Below are 22107 nucleotides of genomic sequence, written 5' to 3'. Positions count from 1 at the left end.
TTGGCTTCCAAGAAGGCACTTTTGATCACGTTTAGGCTCCTAGAGGGCACTTAAGCACAAGTTTTGTCCCCTAGAACACACTTAAGCGCACGTTTTGGCTTCCAAGAGTGCACTTTAGCACAAGTTTTGGTTTCTAGAAGGCACTTTACCACGTGTTTAGGCTCCGAGAGGGAACTTTAGCACAAGTTTTGGTTTCTAGAGGGTACTCTAGCAGTTTGGCTCCCAAGAGGATACTTTATCACACGTTTTGGCTCCCAAGGGTGCCTTTTTAGCACGTGTTTGGGCTCCTAGAGGGCACTTTAGCACATGTTTAGGCTCCTAAGAGAGCACTTTAGCACACGCTTTGGCTCCCAAGAGAGCAATTTAGCACACGTTTTGGATACAAGACGGCACCTTAGCACACGTTTTGGCTCTCAAGAGAGCACATTAGCACAAGTTTTGTCCCCCAGAGGACACTTTAACACGTGTTTGGGCTCTTAGAGGGCACTTTAAAACAATTTTTGGATTCTAGAGGGCACTTTACCATGTGTTTAGGCTCCTAGAGGGAACTTTAGCACAAGTTTTGGTTTCTAGAGGGTACTCTAGCATGTTTGGCTCCTATAGGGCACTTTAGCACACGTTTTGGCTCCCAAGAGAGCACTTTAGCACACGTTTTGGCTCCTAGACGGCACTTAAGCACGTGTTTAGGCTCCTAGAGGGCACTTTATTACGGAGTTTGGCTCATAGAGGACACAATAACACGTGTTTGGGCTCCTAGAGGGCACTTTAGCACAAGTTTTGGTTTATAGAGGGCACTTTAGCCCACGTTTTGGCTTCCAAGACGGCACTTTTGATCACGTTTTGGCTCCTAGAGGGCACTTTAGCACGTGTTTAGGCTGCTAGAGGGCACTTTAGCACAAGTTTGGTCCCCTAGAGGACACTTTAGCGCACGTTTTGGCTCCCAAGAGTGCACTTTAGCACAAGTTTTGATTTCTAGAAGGCACTTTACCACGTGTTTAGGCTCTGAGAGGGAACTTTAGCACAAGTTTTGGCTCCCAAGAGTGCACTTTAGCACGTGTTTGTGCTCCTAGAGGGCACTTTAGCACATGTTTAGGCTCCTAAGAGAGCACTTTAGCACACGCATTGGCTCCCAAGAGAGCTTTTAGCACACGTTTTGGCTTCCAAGACGGCACTTTAGCACGTGTTTAGGCTCCTAGAGGGCGCTTTAGCACATGTTTTGGCCTCAAAGACGCACTTTAGCACACGTTTTGGTTTCTAGAGGGCACTTTAGCACATGTTTTGGTTACTAGAGGGCACTTTAGCACACATTTTGGCTTCCAAGACCGTACTTTAGATCATGTTTTGGCTCTTAGAGGGCACTTTAACAAGTGTTTAGTCTCCTAGAGGGCACTTTAGCACACATTATGTCCCCTAGATTACACTTTAACACGTTTTTGGGCACCTAGAGGACACTTTAACACGTTTTTGGGCTCCTAGAGGGCACTTTAGCACAAGTTTTGGTTTCTAGAGGGCACTTTACCACGTGTTTAGGCTCCTAGAGGGAACTTTAGCACAAGTTTTGGTTTTCTAGAGGGTACTCTGGCATGTTTGGCTCCTAGAGAGCACTTTAGCACATGTTTTGGCTCCAAAGAAGATACTTTGGCACACGTTTTGGCTCCCAAGACTGCGCTGTAGCACGTGTTTGGGCTTTAAGAGGACACTTAAGCATGTGTTCTGGCTTTTAAGAAAGCACTTTAGCACACGACTTGGCTCCTAAGGACACTTAAGTGTGTGTTTAGCCTCCTAGAGGTCACTTTAGCACATGGTTTGGGTCGTAGAGGACACTTTAACACGTGTTTGGGCTCCTAGAGGGAACTTTAGCACATGCTTTGGCTCCTGAGAGAGCATTTTAGCACAAGTTTTGGCTCCCAAGAGAGACATTTAGCAGACGTTTTGGCTTCCAAGACGGCACTTTAGCACATGTTTTGGCTCCTAGAGGGCACTTAAGCACGAGTTTAGGCTCCTAAAGGGCACTTTAGCACAGGGTTTGGCTCATAGAGGACACTTTAACACGTGTTTGGGCTCCTGTAGGGCACTTTAGCACAAGTTTTCGTTTCTAGGTGGCACTTTACAACGTGTTTAGGCTCCTAGAGGGAACTTAAGCACAAGTTTTGGCTCCTTTGCGGATACTTTGACACACGTTTGGGCTCCCAAGACTGCATTTTAGCAAACGATTTGGCTCCCAAGAAAGCACTTTAGCACACGTTTTGGCTTCAAAGATGGCACTTTAGCACACGTTGTGGCTCCTACAGGGCACTTAAGTGTGTGTTTAGGCTCGTAGAGGGTACTTTAGTAAGAGTTTTGGTTTCTAGAGGGCACTTTAGCACACATTTTGGCTTCCAAGTCGGCACTTTAGATCACGTTTTGGCTCCTAGAGGGCACTTTACCACGTGTTTAGGCTCCTAGAGGTCCCTTTAGCACAGGGTCTGGTGCGTAGAGGACACTTGAACACGTGTCTGGGTTACTAGAGGACACTTAGGCACAAGTTTTGGTTTCTAGAGGGCACTTTGCCACGTGTTTAGGCTCCTACAGGGAACTTTAGCACAAGTTTTGGTTTCTAGAGGGTACTCTAGCATGTTTGGCTGCTAGTGGGCAATTTAGCAAACGTTTGTGCTCTCAAGAGGATACTTTAGCACACTTTTTGGCTCCAAAGACTGCACTTTAGCATGTGTTTGGGCTCCAAGAGAGAACTTTCGCACTTGTTTGGGCTCCTAGAGGTAACTTTAGCACATGCTTTGGCTCCGAAGAGAGCACTTAAGCACACGTTTTGGCTCCCAAGAGAGAACTCTAGCAGACGTTTTGGCTTACAACACGGCACTTTAGCACACGTTTTGGCTCCTAGAGGGCACTTTAACACGTGGTTGGGCTTCTGGAGGGCACTTTAGCACAAGTTTTGGTTTCCAGAGGGCACTTTAACACGTGTTTAGGCTCGTAGAGGGCACTTTAGCATCGAGGTATGGCTCGTAGAGGACACTTTAACACGGTTTGGGCTCCTGGAGGGCACTTTAGCACAAGTTTTGGTTTCTAGAGTTCACTTTACCGCATGTTTAGGCTCGTAGAGGGCAGTTTAGCACAAGTTTTGGTTTCTAGAGGGCACTTTAGCACAGGTTTTGGCTTCCAAGACGGCACTTTAGATCACGTTTTGTCTCCTAGAGGGCACTTTAACACGTGTTTGGGCTCCTGCAGGGCACTTTGGCACAAATTTTGGTTTCTAGAGGGCACTTTAACACGTATTTGGGCTCCTGGAGGGCACTTTAGCACAAGTTTTGGTTTCTAGAGGGCACTTTAACACGTGTTTAGGCTCCTAGAGGGCACTTTAGCAAAGAGGTATGGCTCGTAGAGGACACTTTAACACGTGTTTGGGCTCCTGGAGGGTACTTTAGCACAAGTTTTGGTTTCTAGAGGGAACTTTAACACGTGTTTAGGCTCCTAGAGGGCACTTTAGCAAAGAGGTATGGCTCGTAGAGGACACTTTAACACGTGTTTAGGCTCCTAGAGGGCTCTTTAGCACACATGTTTGGGCTTCTGGAGGGCACTTTAGCACAAGTTTTGGTTTCTAGAGGGCACTTTAGCAAAGAGGTATGGCTCGTAGAGGACACTTTAACACGTGTTTGGGCTCCTGGAGGGCACTTTAGCACAAGTTTTGGTTTCTAGAGTGCACTTTAGCACGTGTTCGGGCTCCTAGAGGGCACTTTACCACGTGTTTGGGCTTCTAAGAGAGCACTTTAGCACACGGTTTGGCTCCTATGAGGATACTTTGGCACACATTCTGGCTCCTAGAGGGCACTTAAGCACGGGTTTAGGCTCCTAAAGGGCACTTTAGCACAGGGTTTGGCTCGTAGAGGACACTTTAACACGTGTTTGGGCTCCAGGGTGGCTCTTTAGCACACGATTTGGCTCCCAAGAAATCACTTCAGCACACGTTTTGGCTAGAAGATGGCACTTTAGCACACGTTGTGGCTCCTAGAGGGCAATTTAGTGTGTGTTTAGGCTCCTAGAGGGCACTTTAACACATGGTTGGGCTTCTGGAGGGCACTTTAGCACAAGTTTTGGTTTCCAGAGGGCACTTTAACACGTGTTTAGGCTCCTAGAGGGCACTTTAGCATCGAGGTATGGCTCGTAGAGGACACTTTAACACGGTTTGGGCTCCTGGAGGGCACTTTAGCACAAGTTTTGGTTTCTAGAGTTCACTTTACCGCATGTTTAGGCTCGTAGAGGGCAGTTTAGCACAAGTTTTGGTTTCTAGAGGGCACTTTAGCACAGGTTTTGGCTTCCAAGACGGCACTTTAGATCACGTTTTGTCTCCTAGAGGGCACTTTAACACGTGTTTGGGCTCCTGCAGGGCACTTTAGCACAAATTTTGGTTTCTAGAGGGCACTTTAACACGTATTTGGGCTCCTGGAGGGCACTTTAGCACAAGTTTTGGTTTCTAGAGGGCACTTTAACACGTGTTTAGGCTCCTAGAGGGCACTTTAGCAAAGAGGTATGGCTCGTAGAGGACACTTTAACACGTGTTTGGGCTCCTGGAGGGCACTTTAGCACAAGTTTTGGTTTCTAGAGGGAACACGTGTTTAGGCTCCTAGAGGGCACTTTAGCAAAGAGGTATGGCTCGTAGAGGACACTTTAACACGTGTTTAGGCTCCTAGAGGGCTCTTTAGCACACATGTTTGGGCTTCTGGAGGGCACTTTAGCACAAGTTTTGGTTTCTAGAGGGCACTTTAACACGTGTTTAGGCTCCTAGAGGGCACTTTAGCAAAGAGGTATGGCTCGTAGAGGACACTTTAACACGGGTTTAGGCTCCTAAAGGGCACTTTAGCACAGGGTTTGGCTCGTAGAGGACACTTTAACACGTGTTTGGGCCCCAGGGGGGCACTTTAGCACAAGTTTTGGTATCTAGAGGGAAATTTACCACATGTTTAGGCTCCTAGAGGGAACTTTAGCACAAGTTTTGGTTTCTAGAGGGTACTCTAGCATGTTTGGCTTCATAGATGGCACTTTAGGACACGTTTGGGCTCTTAAGAGAGCACTTTAGCACACGATTTGGCTCCCAAGAAATCACTTCAGCACACGTTTTGGCTACAAGATGGCACTTTAGCACACGTTGTGGCTCCTAGAGGGCAATTTAGTGTGTGTTTAGGCTCCTAGAGGGCACTTTAGCACAGGGTTTGGCTCGTAGAGGACACTTTAACCGTGTTTGGGCTCCTAGAGGGCACTTTAGCACATGGTTTGGCTCGTAGAAAACCTTAACACGTGTTTGGGCTCCTAGACGGCACTTTAGCACAAGTTTTGGTTTCTATAGGGCACTTTACCACGTGTTTAGGCTCCTAGAGGGAACTTTAGCACAAGTTTTGGTTTCTATAGGGCACTTTACCACGTGTTTAGGCTCCTAGAGGGAACTTTAGCACAAGTTTTGGTTTCTAGAGGGCACTTTAGCACACGTTTTGGCTCCAAAGAGAATATTTTGGCACGCGTTTTGGCTCTCAAGACTGCACTTTAGCACGTGTTTGGAGGGCACTTTAGCACATGCTTTGGCTCCTAGAGGGCACTTAAGCACATGCTTTGGCTCCTAGAGGGCACTTAAGCACGGGTTTAGGCTCCTAAAGGGCACTTTAGCATTGGGTTTGGCTCGTAGAAGACACTTTAACACGTGTTTGCGCTCCAGGGGGGCACTTTAGCACAAGTTTTGGTTTCTAGAGGGAACTTTACCACATGTTTAGGCTCCTAGGGGGAACTTTAGCACACGTTTTGGTTTCTAGAGGGTACTCTAGCATGTTATCTTCATGGATGGCACTTTAGGACACGTTTGGGCTCTTAAGAGAGCACTTCAGCACACGTTTTGGCTTCCAAGATGGCACTTTAGCACACGTTGTGGCTCCTAGAGGGCACTTTAGTGTGTGTTTAGGCTCCTAGAGGGCACTTTAGCACAGGGTTTGGCTCGTAGAGGACACTTTAACACATGGTTGGGCTCCTAGAGGGTACTTTTGCATAAGTTCTGGTTTCTAGAAGGCACTTTAGCAGACGTTTTGGCTTCCAAGACAGCACTTTAGATCACGTTTTGGCTCTTAGTGTGCACTTTACCATGTGTTTAGGCTCCTGTAGGCTGTAGTGTTTAGTTTAGCACGGGGTTTGGCTCGTAGAGGACACTTTACCACGTGTATAGGCTCCTAGAGGGAACTTTAGCACACGTTTTGGCTCCCAAGAGGATACTTTAGCACATGTTTTGGCTCCCAAGAGTGCACTTTAGCACACGTTTTGGCTCCCAAGAGTGCACTTTAGCACTCGTTTTGGCTCTCAAGAGAGCACTTTACCAGGTGTTTAGGCTCCTAGGGGGCACTTTAGCACGTTCTTAGGCTCCTAGAGGGCACTTTAGGACAAGTTTTGTCCCATAGAGGACACTTTAAGACGTGTTTGGGGTCCTAGAGGGCACATTAGTAAAAGTTCTGGATTCTAGAGGACACTTTACCACGTGTTTAGGCTCCTAGATTGAACTTAAGCACACGTTTTTGTTTCTAGAGGGTACTCTAGCTCGTTTGGCTCGTAGAGAGCACTTTAGCACATGTTTTGGCTCCCAAAAGAGCACTTTAGCACAAGTTTTGGCTCCCAAGACGGCACTTTAGCACAAGTTTTGGTTTCTAGACAGCACTTTAGCACACGTTTTGGCTTCCAAGACAGGACTTTAGATCACGTCTTGGCTCCTAGAGGGCACTTTAGCACTTGTTTAGGACCCTAGAGGGCACTTTAGCACAAGTTTTGTCCCCTAAAGTACACATTAACACGTGTTTGGGCCCCATAAGGACACTTTTGTACAAGTTTTGGTTTCTAGAAGGCACTTTAGATCATGTTTTGGCTCCTAGAGGGATCTTTAGCACACGTTTTGGCTCCCAAGAGGATACTTTAGCACATGTTTTGGCTCCCAAGAGTGCACTTTAGCATGTTTTTGGGTTCCTAGAGGGCACTTTAGCACGTGTTTGGGCTCTTAAGAGAGCACTGTAGCACAGGTTTTGGCTCCCAAGTGAGGACTTTAGCACACATTTTGGCTCCCAAGTGAGCACTTTAGCACACGTTTTGGCTTCCAAGACGGCCTTTTAGTACACGTTTTGGCCCCTAGAGGGCACTTTAGCATGTTTGTAGGCTCCTAGAGGGCACTTTAGCAGAAATGTTGTCCCCTAGAGGACACTTTAACACGTGTTTGGGCTCTTAAAGGGCACTTTAGCACAAGTTTTGGTTTCTAGAGGGTACTCTAGCATTTTAGGCTCCTAGAGGGCACTTTTGCAGAAATTTTGTTCCCACGAGGACACTTTAGCACACGTGTTTGGGCTCCTAGAGGACACTTTAGCACAGGTTTTTGTTTCTAGAGGGCACTTTACCACGTGTTTAGGATCCTAGAGGGAACTTTAGCACAAGTTTTGGTTTCTAGAGTGTACTCTAGCATGTTTGGCCGCTAGAGGGCACTTTAGCACACGTTTTGGCTCCCACGAGGATACTTTAGCACAAGTTTTGGCTCACAAGAGTGCACTTTAAAACGTGTTTGGGCTCCTAAGAGAGCACTTTACTACACGTTTTGGCTCCCAAAAGAGCACTTTAGCACATGTTTTGGTTTCTAGAGGGCACTTTAGATCACGTTTTGGCTCCTAGAGGGAACTTTAGCACACGTTTTGGCTCCCAATAGGATACTTTAGCATATGTTTTGGCTCCCAAGAGTGCACTTTAGCACGTGTTTGGGCTCCTAAGAGAGCACTTTAGCAGACGTTTTGGCTCCCAAGAGAGCACTTTAGCACAGGTTTTGGCTCCCAAGAGTGCACTTTAGCACATGTTTTGGCTCCTAGATGGCACTTTAGCACGTGTTTGGGATCCTAAGAGAGCTCTTTAGCACATGTTTGTGCTCACAAGAGAGCACTTTAGCACACATTTTTGCTCCCAAGAGGGCACTTTAGCACACGTTTTGGCTCTGAAGAGAGCACTTAAGCACACGTTTTGGCTTCTGTAATGGTAAATTTGAATATTCCTTTTTCCTTTAGGGGCCTCCTCACCCTGCTTTCCCCCCACGATATCAGATCTCTTTTTCTTTGCTACCCATTTGTGTATTTTAATGTCTAAACCTTGTAATTGTATTTCAAGTTTCGGAGACAGCCAACCGCTCACTGTCTCATGATGTCTTCAAACCCTTTTGCATTGTGATCTGTGTTGATCAGACCTCTTAATTATATGGCAGGATATCTGTGAAAAGACAAGAGTGTGAACTGTGTTGACTAGACCTCTTGATCATACTACAGGATGTCTGGGCTGATCAACCCCACAGTAGACAAAGGCTGTAATACACATTCAAGGGGTGGGCTTTCCCTCAGGTATAAATGTTCAAAGTTTCTTGATGCTCAGGGTCTTTCTTCATTTCGAACAGTCACATGTTGATTGCCCTTTTCATTGCAAAGAAAATAAAACTTTGTCGGACAATTTGGTGTCCGAAGTGGGATTCCTCAGGTGATCTTCTGGAACGGAACGCGGACAGGGATAGGCCATCCTGGAAATGAAAAGCTTTTCAGCCTCCAACCTCAAAATCTCTTCTGAGGGAGGACTGACCGCAGACGCCCCAGATCATCCCCGCTGGAATTCTGCGAACAATAAGTCAGCGAAATTCATCTGGTGAGCATTGAAATATTGACATTCTAACTCCTCGTCTTTTAAAAATTTGGGATTTAATTTTAAATAATATTTCTAGTTTTCGTTTTATCCACAATTGTTACTGAGTCTCTGACTCAGGGATCAAAGTCTAAATACCTTGGGTTACGCTTTTATCACTTGTGCAGGTTATATAAATATTTTATTATATTTGTATAAGTAACGAAGTGGTCCTTACAGAGACGTCTGTATTGAAGTTGTCGTGCACGACCTCCGCAGCTGGAATGGGGAGTAAAGGCTCTGTTGAGGCAGGACCTCCGGAGGGGGCAATTGTGGATGTAATGAGAAAGAAAATATGGGGATAAAACTCTAAAATATTTAAATGCCTGGACAGCTGAGTTTGGATTCCCAATAGGGGATCTCTCAGTTTAAAAGCTATATTACTATTAGAGAAAAAAAACTAAAGAAAAAAGAACTAAACATGAGAAGGAAAAAGAGATTATCTGTAAAAAAATTGGAAACTATAGAAGATCAAAGGGAATGTTTACAGATTTGGAAAACGGAAGCAGATGCAAGAAATAGGAGAATAATGCAGAAACAACTTCCTTTTTCACACGAAATAACCGAAACCAATGAAAAACAAGATTTACACACACAAAGAACATCAGACTCGCAGGTTTCTTCCTCTTTCCACAGTTGGCGGCTTTGAAGCTGGACCCAGACCTTGACGGCAACCCACCCACCCATCCTTCAGCTCCACCAACATACAACGCTACAACAGCTGACGAGAGAAGAGGAACAGATCCTTTCAGCATGACACAACAAACAAGTTCGGGAGCAGCCCATCCAGATGCATCTGTTCAAACAAAAGATTCTTCGGACAAACCACCTTCTCCAATCGCACACAGACTAAGAAAAAAGAAGAAACAACTCAAAAAAAAACTTCACATGGCAGCAATGACCATGTATAACACAGCCCGAGACTACAGACAGCCACAGCGCGAACACAGACAAAGAATACACAGCCAAGACAACAACTGGAAAAAACAATGCTAACAGATCTGCAAGAAGACTTCCCGATGACATCTGTTACCGCTGTGGCCAATCTAGACATTGGAGATGTGAATGTCTCACACCAAGATCACCAGTTCCACAGACATCGGACTGACGGTGGAAGGGGGTGGTCGGGGGTTGACGGCGAGAGATGGACTCCTGCTGACAGGCCCAACCAACATGTGAAACCAGAAAGAGGTACTGCACCACACTCACAAACACATGTTGAGCAGATTGACACACAATCTATGGAGAGCTCAGACACAATTGCTTTAACATATGTTCAATTCACATCTGATCATTTCAAAAGGTTTCCCAAACATACATTCACCATTGCTGAACAAGATGTTGTATTCTTAGTTGATTCAGGAGCCACACATTCTGTGATAAGAGCTCTAGAACTCACTACAAAACCAAGACTGAGTGGAAAACATGTTTACTCTGTTGGTTCATCAGGTCAAACAACCAGAGAGAACATTACTGTCCCACTCAAATGTGAGGATGGAACATATACAGATTTCAAACATGCATTTTTACTCTCTGAAGTCTGTCCCATTAATCTCATGGGCAGAGATTTAATGTGCAGATTGGGCCTTTGCCTAATCTCAACTCCAGAGGGTGTGAAAGTTCACAGACTATCCGATTTGGAACCAAGTCTTTCACACTCCTTTGTTCACCAAAATTTAAATTTGCTCTATGCATATCAATGGAAATTACAGGAACTAACAGTCTCTTCTGAACTAAAAAGACAGTTTTAACAACTGCAACTGATTTCATGACACCGGAGGATCTGCATTGTACATCTCATGTGTCACCAGAACCTGATGAGCCATTTGAGGAAAGCTGGATGAGAGAGAGATTTGACAAGCTTAAACTATCACACATATATTGGACACAACACAGATGTGCTGTATCAAACTCTTTCACATCAGCTCAATTAAACATGTACACCATAACTGATTCCGTCCCACACATAAAACTTGCAAAACACACATCAGATAACTGGGAAGATTTGGGCCCATTCATAAAATCATGTCAGCGCGCAGCCGATTGGCAAAAGACATGTGATCGATCTATTTTTTTTTTTCTCACCAACACTGCAGTGCTATTGTAAAGGTTTAACATCTGTTGTGCACACTTACGAAAACAATCCAGCTGGTACCCGAAAGCACTTCTAAATCTTTTTCTTTTTTGTCTGAAGAACAAGCTGCAGCTATCACCGCCCTACAGGAAGTCCTAAGACACTGTGGGCTATTGATAAGTATGATGTTGGCCTCATCAAAAAACTGTGAACCTGTAGTCATAACTCCAAAATCTGACTTTAGACCTTGCAAGACTCAATATCCACTCAAACAAGAAGCCATCGATGGCATAACGCCAGTTTTTGAGTCTCTTAAAGCAGCAGGAGTAATTATCCCCTGTGATGACTCTCCAGTGTGCACCCCTTTGTTCCATGTAAAAAAAAATGGATACATGACTTCTGTTTTGTTATAGGATCACGGAAATAAACAACGTCCCGTAGCTTATTTTTCTTCCAAACTAGATCCTGTGGCTGCAGGCCTCCCAAGATGTCTCAGAGCTGTTGCTGCTGCAGAAAAGGCAGTTATGGCATCAAGAGACATTGTGGGTTACTCTGATGTAACCCTCCTGGTCCCACATGCTGTGTCCATGATTTTACTTGAACAAAAATCTTCTCACCTCTCCACAGCAAGATGGCTCAGATATAACACTGTGCTTTTAGAAATGTCTAACATCACTGTAAAAAGATGCAATGTTTTAAACCCTGTCACTCTCCTTCCTACACCTGACGACGGACAGGATCATAATTGTGTTGCTGTCCTCCAACAGGTTTGCTCTCCAAGACCAGGGGCCTGTTTCACAAAGCAGGTTTAGTGAAAACTCTGAGTCTGTAAACCCTGAAATGAGGGAAACTCTGAGTTTTCCGTTTCACAAAGGGAGGGAACTCAAATCAGAGACAGAGGGGTAACTCTAGCCTGTTTCACAAAGAGAGGTAACTTAACCTCTCGGTCAGTTACCATGGTAACATGCTCTCTGAAACTAACCTGGTCGGGACCAGGTTTTTCTCAGAAAACCTTGAGTTTCTCTCTGTCTCCGCCCTCTTTCAGCCACACACGGTGTTTGATTTCCTCATTCATTCAGTCAGCGGGCGAGTTTTGGCGTAGGATAGTTCCGTCTGTTTTTTTAAGAAAATCATTGCAAAAATCAGTCAGTAGGTCTACGTTAGAAGTTATATTAGGTGGCGACTATTTCACTACCATGGCATGTCCTTTTGATAACGATCCTGTGGATGAAGCTGCAGCATTACTGCACAGAGAATTAAATATTCGTCGGGAGATGGTTATCAAACTATTGATTATAGATGTGCTTGCATTTCCAGGCAATTCTCTTTTTGAGCGGTACCGTTTCATATCACAGCAGATATTCTGTGTTGCACTGCGTTTTTTTGCAAAAGGGAGTTTTTTTTATACAACGTATAAAAATCATTGTGCCGATGTTTTACCTGTTTGAACGATGTTTTTATTTTTCATCTTAAGCTGCTGCCAAGTGCGCTTCTCCCCTGCGGGAATGCACCTATATGAAATAAGCTAATAGGCTCCCACTCAAGCAGTTCCCCCTGTGATATTACTGTGATTGCAACAGGACTACATTTAAACTTATGCACTGACCCAAGCAGCAATGTTCTCCCGCGCCGTCTCCCTCTCTTTTGCTGCTGCAGCGGTGTAAACCTGCTCAAACTCACCGTATGAGCGCATTAATATTTCCAATTCCAGTTGTAGCGTAGCCCTTCGCTTCCCCGTTGCCATGGTGACTCGTCGAATCAGGGCTCCATTGATGCTGTCTTTTTTTACTTGTGGTGCACGCACTTAACTCCAGGTCAAACTACTCTGAGTTGATCAACCTAACGCAAATCTGCTGTTCTGGAACAGAAAACTCAGAGTTTCCTATCTCAGAGTAGATCAACTCAGAGTTCAGGGTTAAACTCAGAGTTTTTTTAACCTGCTTTGTTAAACAGCCCCCCGATCTACAAGAAACCCCATTAACTAACCCTGATTTGGTTGTTTTTGTGGCTGGATCTGCCTCACGTGACCCCCCTCACAACAGAGTAGGATTTGCTGTTGTCACTAACCATGACACTCTTGTCTCAGACTCACTCCCTTCCCACTACTCAGCAGAACTGATAGCATTGACAGAGGCATGCAAACTGGCAAGACACAAAACCGTAACTATTTACACTGACTCCAGATATGCATTTGGTGTTGTACACGATTTCGGCACTCTGTGGAAACACAGACTATTCTTAAAATCTGACGGGAAACCCATTCTCAATCATGACAAAGTTGCAGCTCTTCTAGATGCCATTTTGCTCCGAACCTCAATTGTTGTTTGTAAATGTCTTGCTCATACTAACAACTCTGACCCTATCTCCCTAGGGAACGCAAGAGCTAATACTGCTGCAAAAAGAGCAGCACTCCAACCCATTATCCTTAATCCTTTGTTTGTTAAAATGTAGCAGCCTTTCCTACAGAACTAAGTGACAGTAAACCACAGTGAAATGTAGCAGCATGTCCTAAAGTACAGTAAGTGTAGCAGCAGATAGTACAGTACCATTAATAAATAAATAAAGTGATGTAGTGGTGATATAAAGAGACAGTGTAAAGTGTCGCAGCAGTAAGTTACAGTACCACAAATAAGTGATGTAGTGGTGGTATAAAGTGACAGTATAGTATTGCAGCATTACTTACTAAACTAAGTGACAGTACAACTAAATAAAGTGGTGCAGTGATGATATAAAGTGACAAAGTGACATTTTCAGGATACAGTGTCTCCACTTTTCCTTACCTGACTGGGGGGAGATGAATTATAAAGTTTGATGGCCGCCGGAAGAAAAGACTTCCTCCGGCGTTCAGTATTACACCGTCCATGGATTGGACTATGTGTCAAAAGGGGGAATGTTATATGCCATAACCTGCTATTGGTTCACCAAAGGTTTTTCAGCTTATGCGCAGAAGTTTTGTCAATCATGTAAAATTTGTGCAACACGTAACACAGGTGAAGTCAGCCCTTCCACCGCCAGCTTCCACATCGCTCCATGACTTCCAGCCTGGTGACTGGGTGGTGATAAAGGACCTGAGAAGGAAACATTGGAATTCCAAACGCTGGCGAGGTCCATTCCAAGTACTCCTGACAACACATACCGCTGTGAAGATTGCTGAAAGAACAACGTGGATACACACCAGCCACTGCAGGAAGGTTCCCGAATCAACAGAGGGACTCAGCTGTCAACCCGGACAACGCGAGAACGAACAACGAGAGGACAACACGAGGGATAACTCCGTGAATTCAACAAACACCAATTAGAGGCACAGAACCATTTTCTTTCAACTGCATCATGCACCGCCTGATCCTGTTCCTTTCATGGTCAGCGATGCTGACAGAGGCTTACACCTGTAAACCTGCCAAGCCTGTCACTCTGACCAAGGGACAAAATGCAACATTCATCTGCACTGTTTATAAAGTTGCATTTTATGTTTATGTTTTTAAAAAAAAAAAATTGTTTTACTTCTTTATCATTATTTCATTTCATCTATTTTGATTTTGCAAATATTATTATTTTTATTTCTTGTTTATGCTTTATACTCTTCAGGTGTGATTATTAATAACCAAAAGGGGGAAATGTAATGGTAAATTTTAATATTCCTTTTTCCTTGAGAAGCCTTTCAGACAGGCAGAACAGAAGGCTGCCCCCCCCCCCCCCCCCCAAGATATCAGATCTCTTTTTCTTTGCTACCCATTTGTTTATTTTAATGTCTAAACCTTGTAATGGCATTTCAAGTTTTAGAGACAGTCAACCGCTCACTGTCTCATGATGTATTCAAACCCTTTTGCATTCTGAACTGTGTTGATAAAACCTCTTGATCATACTACAGGATGTCTGGGCTGCTACCTGTGAAAAATAAGAGTAGGAAAAGACACCGTGAAGAGGGGGTCAACCCCACAGTAGACAAAGGATGTAATACACATTCAAGGGGTGGGCTTTCCCTCAGGTATAAATTTTCAAGTTTCCTGATGCTCCTGGTCTCTCTTCATTTTGAACTGCTAGCATGTTGATTGACCTTTTCTTTGCAAAGAAAATGAAACTTTGTCGGCCGGCAAGAATTTGTTATTTCATTCTTCACCAAAAGCAGAAAATTTCCACGACACACCCTTGTCATTCAAATCATCAATATGAAAATTAAAATCACCAGTTATAACTAGGCAGTCAAAGTCAGTGGAGATGCTAGACAATAATTCGGTAAAATCATTGAAAAAATTTGCGGAGTATTTAGGTGGCCTGTAAATAATTAACAGGAGAATTTTGGGAGAGCATTTCAACACAGCACACAGGTATTCGAATGATGTAAAATCACCAAGGGACCTCTTTTTCCCCTGAAATATGTGTTTAAATATAGCAGCAACCCCTCCCCCCCTTTTCCCAGATCTGCATACATAATAAAGTTATAGTTGGGGGATGCTGTCTCGATCAGAATGCTTGCACTGTTATTTTGCTCCAGCCATGTTTCAGTTAAAAACATAAAATCAAGTTTGAAAGTGGTAATAAAATCATGACTAAATGACTAAAAATGATTTGTTATTCAGAGACCTAACATTGAGCAGACCCATCCTGATGGTGTTATTGACAGGCTTCGATGTTGACTTTGATTTGGAGAGAATAGGAATGAGATTGTTTAGGTTAGCAGGGTGTCTACGTTTCCCAATGTTCACTCTCTTGGTAATCACAACAGGAATGTAGAAGGTGCCAAGCTTTGACGTAGGCAGCCTTGGGCCCAGCTGATAATCTGGTCTACTGCTGAACCCTTTTCTGTATCAGTAATATTCAGGACTGCTGTCAGGGCGGGGCGGGGGAGGCCATGAGGGGGAGGAGGAGTGAGCAGTGTCAGAGCTGGAACGAACTACTGAAGGTTGACGTTGAGGGCGTAGAGGGGGTTGACGTGAGCGGGCCGAAGTAGGGCTGAGGGTTTGTGAAGCACGCCTTCGTGGAGTGGGGGCAGGAGGTGAGAAGGGGTTGCCACTGAGATGATGCTGAGGGGGGGATCACTGAGGTCGGTCAAGGGGGGCAAAAATAGAGGTAGGGCGGTTCCTGTTGGTTCCTCTTGTCTCTCTATTAACCTTTGAACTGGTATGTTAAGTGCACATTAACATATTCTATTGATCATGTATTATGCTATTCACTAGAGTTCATATTAATCTAATCTTGGGAGGACATCATGGGACATTGATCTTTAGAGCAAGTCAGTTCAAAAATGTTAATTTACAATTATATAATGTTAATTGACTGTTCTAGAATGTTAAGTCAAAGTTCTAGAATGTTAAGTCAAAGTTCTAGAATGTTAAGTTACAGTTCTATTTTGTTATGGTTAAGTCCTAGAATGTAAAGACACAATGGCACAATGTTAAGTCGCTGTTATAGAATATGAAAACACTGTTTTACAATGTTAAGTAAAAGTTCCAGGATCTTAAGTTACAATTCTAGAATGTTAAATCACAGTTCTAGTATGTTAAGTCAAAGTTCTACAATGTTTAGTTACAATTCTCAAATGTTAAGTCACATACCTGGTATGTTAAGTGTACCTTAACATATTCTATTGATCCTGCATTATGTTTTTCACTAGAGTTCATATTAATCTGATCTTGGTAAAAGACATCATGGGATATTGGTTTTCAGAGAAGTTTAGTTCAGTAATGTTAAATCACAATTCTAAAATGTTAAATCTCAGTTCTAGAATGTTAAGTCAAAGTTCTAGAATGTGAAAACACTGTTTTAAAATGTTAAGTAACAGTTCCGGGATCTTAAGTTACAATTCTACAATGTTAAATCACAGTTCTAGAATGTCAAGTCAAAGTTCTAGAATGTTAAGAAACAATTCAGTTACACAAACATATCATGCTTTGATCCTGCATTATGCTGTTCACTAGAGTTCATATAAAGTTGATCTTGGGAGGTCATCATGGGACATGGGTTTCCAGAGAAAGTCAGTGTAAGAATGTTAAATGACAATACTAGAATGTTAAGTCACAGTTCTAGAATGTTAAGTCTAAGTTCTAGAATGTCAAGTCAAGTTCTAAAATGTTAAGTAACAATTCTAGAACATTAAGTCACAGTTCTAGAATGTTTAGTCAAAGTTCTAGAATGTTAAATTAAAATTCCAGAATGTTAAGTCAAAGTTCTAGAATGTTAAGTCACAATTCTCAAATGTTAAGTCACATACCTGGTATGTTAAGTGCACATTAATCAGAATCAGAATCAGAATCAGGTTTATTGCCAGGCAATTTTTATCGCAAGGAATTTGACTTGATTTGACAGTGCCTACATAAATATAAACATGAACACAAGCAAACTAAACATATGGCATTGAATTATATACATGAAATATAAGTGACTGTATGCGTATGACCAGTGCAGGTGGTAGTGTGCAAGTTAAAGTGTCCAGAGAAAAAAAAAAAGGGGGGGGGGTATGAGTTCCGGATGTCGTTAATATAACGAATGACAGTTCAGTGTCTTTAACAGAATTCCAAAGCCAGATGGCAGAGGGGAAGAAACTGTTCTTGTGGCGAGAGGTTTTGGTCCTGATGGACAGCAGCCTCCGGTCAGAGGGGAGAGGTTCAAACAGATAGTGTCCAGGGTGGGAGGGATCATCAGCTATCTTCCTTGCTCTCCTCAGGGTCCTTGAAGAGTAGAGTTCTGGGAGAGAAGGGAGGTTGCAGCCAATCACCTTTCCTGCAGAACGTATGATACGCTGCAGTCTGCACCTGTCCTTGGCAGAGGCGGCAGCTTACCAGACGGTGATGGAGGAGGTGAGGATGGACTCGATGATGGCAGTGTAGAAGTGGACCAGCATTGTCCGCAGTAGATTGAACTTCTTCAGCTGCCTCAGGAAGTACATCCTCTGCTGAGCCTTCTTGATGAGGGAGCTGATGTTTTGCTCCCACCTGAGGTCCTGGGAGACGATGGTTCCCAGCAAGGCGAGGGACTCCACAGTGTCCACTGGAGAGTCACACAGGATGATGGGGGAGGGTGGAGCTGTGCTCTTCCTGAAGTCTATAGTCATCTCCACTGCATTTAGCTCCAGGTTGTTCTCCCTGCACCAAGTCACCAGATGGTCGATCTCCCATCTGTAGGCAGACTCATCCCCACCAGAGATGAGTCCAATGAGGGTGGTGTCATACGCGAACTTAAGGAGCTTGATGGACTGGTGACTGGAGGTGCAGTTGTTAGTGTACAGGGAGAAGGGCAGGGGAGAAAGAACACAGCCCTGCGGAGAGCCGATGCTTATCATCCTGGAGTCCGAGGTGAGGCTTCCCAGCCTCAAGTGCTGCTTCCTGTCCGTCAGTAAGTCAGTGATCCACCTGCAGGTGGAGTCGGGCACGTTGAGTCGAGAAAGCTTGTCCTGCAGACGAGCCGGGATGATTGTGTTCAATGCAGAGCTGAAGTCCACAAACAGGATCCTGACGTAGGCTCCGGCAGAGTCCAGATGCTGGAGGATGAAGTGTGTGGCCATGTTAACAGCATCGTCTACAGACCTGTTGGCTCTGTAGGCAAACTGCAGGGGGTCAAGGAGTGAGTCTGTGATGGATTTGAGGTGGCAAGGCGTTGATCGTTAGCAGCAGGGGGGGCTCTTGGCTTTTAGTTGGTGATCTGCCTGAGCCCCCTCCAGACAGAGGCAGAGTCGTTAGAGGAGAACTGATGTTGTAGCTTCTTGGAGTACAGCTGTTTAGTGTCCCTAACCGCCCTGCTAAACCTGTACTTGGCCTCTATGTACTCTGCTCTGTTACCACTTTTGAAAGCCCTTTCCTTGTCAGACCTCAACTGTCGCAGTCTGGGTGTGAACCAGGGCTCGTCATTGTTATAAGTCACCTTGGTGCGTGTTGGTACACATCAGTCCTCACAGAAGCTGATGTATGAAGTCACAGCTTCTGTGTACTCATCCAGACTGGTGGAAGCAGTCCTGAAAACATCCCAGTCAGTACAGTCCAGACACCCCTTTAAGTCCTCCGCAGCTTCACTGGTCCACTTCTTTGATGTCCTCACCACAGGTTTAGAGAGTTTTAGTCTTTGTCTGTAGGCAGGAATCAGGTGGACCATGTTGTGGTCAGAGTGTCCCAGTGCAGCGTGGGTGACGACGTGATAGGCGTTACTGACTGTTGCGTAACAGTGATCCAGAGTGTTCCCCTCCCTGGTTGCACATTTTATAAACTGTCTGTATTTGGGCAATTCGTGACTGAGGTTACCTTTGTTAAAATCCCAGAGGACAATAACTAAGGAGTCCGGGTTGGTCTGCTCCACTTCCAGTATCTGGTCGGCGAGCGTGCGCTGTGCGTCCTGCACATTGACATCCGGTGGAATGTAAACACCCACCAGAATGAAGGAAGCGAACTCACGTGGGGAGTAGAATGGTTTGCAGTTAATAATAGAAGTTTCCAGGAGGGGAGAACAGTGCCGTTGTATCACCGTTACGTCGTTGCACCAGCCGCTGTTGATGTAGAAACAAATACCTCCACCCTTTGTTTTGCCAGAGAGCCGCGTGTCACGGTCTGCTTGGTGAAGCTGGAATCCATCCAGCTGTAGCGCAGAGTCCGGGATGTTCTCACACAGCCATGACTCGGTGAAGCACAAAACAGAGGATGAATTAAAGTCCTTGTCTCTCCTCAACAGAAGCTGAAGTTCGTCCATTTTATTGCCCAGTGAGCGCACATCAGAGAGAAATATTCCAGGTAGCGGCGTGCGTCTTCCCCTCTGGCGAAGACGCACAAGTGCACCGGCTCGTTTCCCCCTGCGACGGTGTAAAGTTGTAAAGGCGAGGGCACTAAACATATTAACATATTCTATTGATCATGTATAATGCTATTCACTAGAGTTCATATTAATCTAATCTTGGGAAGACATGATGGGACAGTGATTTCTAGAGAAAGTCAGTTCAAGAATGTTAATTTACAATTCTAGAATGTTAATTGACAGTTCTAGAATGTTATATCAAAGTTCTAGAATGTTAAGTCAAAGTTCTAGAATGTAAAGTTACAATTCTCAAATGTTAAGTCACATACCTGGTATGTTAAGTGTACCTTAACATATTCTATTGATCCTGCATTATGCTTTTCACTCGAGTTCAAATGAATCTAATCATGGGACATCATGGGACATTGGTTTCCAGAGAAGTTTAGTTCAGTAATGTTAAATCACAATTCTAGGATGTTAACTCAAAGTTCTAGAATGTTAAGTTACAATTCTCAAATGTTAAGTCACACACCTGGTATGTTGAGTGCACACAGACATATAGTTGCATTAATCCTGCATTATGCTATTCACTAGAGTTCATAATAATCCGATTTTAGTGAAAGACATCATGGGACATTGGTTTCCAGAGAAGTTTCGTTCAGTAATGTTAAATCACAATTCTAGAATGTTAAATCACAGTTCTAGAATGTTAATTCAAAGTTCTAGAATGTTAAGTTACAATTCTCAAATGTTAAGTCACATACCTCGTATGTTAAGTGCACATTAACATATTCTATTGATCATGTATTATGCTATTCACTTAGAGTTCATATTAATCTAATCTTGGGAGGACATCATGGGACATTGATTTCTAGAGAAAGTCAGTTCAAGAATGTTAATTTACAATTATAGAATGTTAATTGACAGTTCTAGAATGTTAAGTCAAAGTTCTAGAATGTTAAGTAACAATTCTAGAAGGTTAATTTACAGTTAGAGAATTATAAGTTACAATTCTCAAATGTTAAGTTACAAACCTGGTATGTTGAGTACACACAGACATATCATTGCTTTGATCCTGCATTATGCTATTCATTAGAGTTCATATTAATCTGAAGACATAGTGGGACATTGGTTTCCAGAGAAGTTTAGTTCAAGAATGTTAAATCACAATTCTAGCATGTTAAGTTAAAGTTCTAGAATGTTAACTTACAGTTATATTTTGTGATGGTTAAGTCCTAGAATGTGAAGTCTCAATGGCACAATGTTAATTCGCAGTTCTAGAATATGAAGTCACTGTTTTACAATGTTAAGTAACAGTTCCAGGATCTTAAGTTCCAATTCTATAATGGTAAATCACAGTTCTAGAATGTTAAGTTAAGACACATACCTGGTATGATAAGTGCACACTAATATTTCATTGCTTTGATCCTGCATTAGGCTATTCACTAGAGTTCATATTAATCTGATCTTGGAAGGTCATCATGGGACATTGGTTTCCAAGAGAAAGTCAGTTCAATAATCTTAAATCACAATTCTAGAATGTAAAGTCACAGTTCTAGATTGTTAAGTAACAATTCTAGAACGTTTAGTCACAGTCCTCGAATGTTAAGTCAAAGTTCAAGGATGTTTAGTAACAATTCTAGAATATTAAATCACATGTCTAGAATGTTAAGTCAAAGTTGTAGAAAGTTTAGTAACAATTCTAGAATTTCAATTGACAATTCTCCATGGTTTAGTCATACACCTTGTATGTTGAGTGCACACGGACATATCATTGCTTTGATCCTGTATTATGCTATTTATTAGAGTTCACATTAATCTGATCTTGGAAAAAGACATCATGGGACATTTCCAGAGAAAGTCAGTTCAAGAAAGTTTATAAGTTAAAGTTTTAGAATGTTAAGTCAAAGTTCTAGAATGTTAAGTAACAATTCTAGAGTGTTAGGGCGCACTCACACTGTCGTTCTGTACCGGGCCCAAACCGTTTTTTCAGCTAAAGCCTAGTACCTTTAAGCAGTGTGAGTGCACCCGTTCCGGCCAAGGCCCGCTTGAAAGAGGTCGGCTTTAGCGGAGCCGTTTGCACATGTACGAGCACGAGCGTGCGCATGTGTTTGAGCACGAGCACGAGCCCTACGGCAGTAGCGTTATGTCCGCCTGTTCGGACATAGAAAATAGAACGACGGACCATGCGTGGACATTTAACAACAACAACAATGGCGGTGAAAGGTTCACGTTGATGTAATGCGGAGGTGGAGTTTTTACTGCAGATTTGGTTGGATGAAAATACTGCTGTCCATACGCCATCACGCCGTTACACGTCACACGCATTGATCGCGTGTGTGTGACTTTGTTTACAAATCTTTCCACAGACCCCGAGTTTTTGTGCGTCTTGTCGACTGTTTTTGAATATTTTCATCCGACCAAATCTGCAGTAAACACTCCACCTCCGCATCACATCAACGTGAACCTTTCACCGCCATTGTTGTTGTTGTTAAATGTCCGCGCATGGTCCGTCCTTCTATTTACATGTCTGAACAGGCGGACATAACACTACGCGTGCGCAACACACGTGCGCACGCTCGTGCTCGTACATGTGCAAACGGCTC

This window comes from Echiichthys vipera (assembly GCF_963691815.1).
Source record: "Echiichthys vipera genome assembly, chromosome: 23".
NCBI lineage: Eukaryota > Metazoa > Chordata > Actinopteri > Perciformes > Trachinidae > Echiichthys > Echiichthys vipera.
This window is presented reverse-complemented; position numbering follows the sequence as displayed.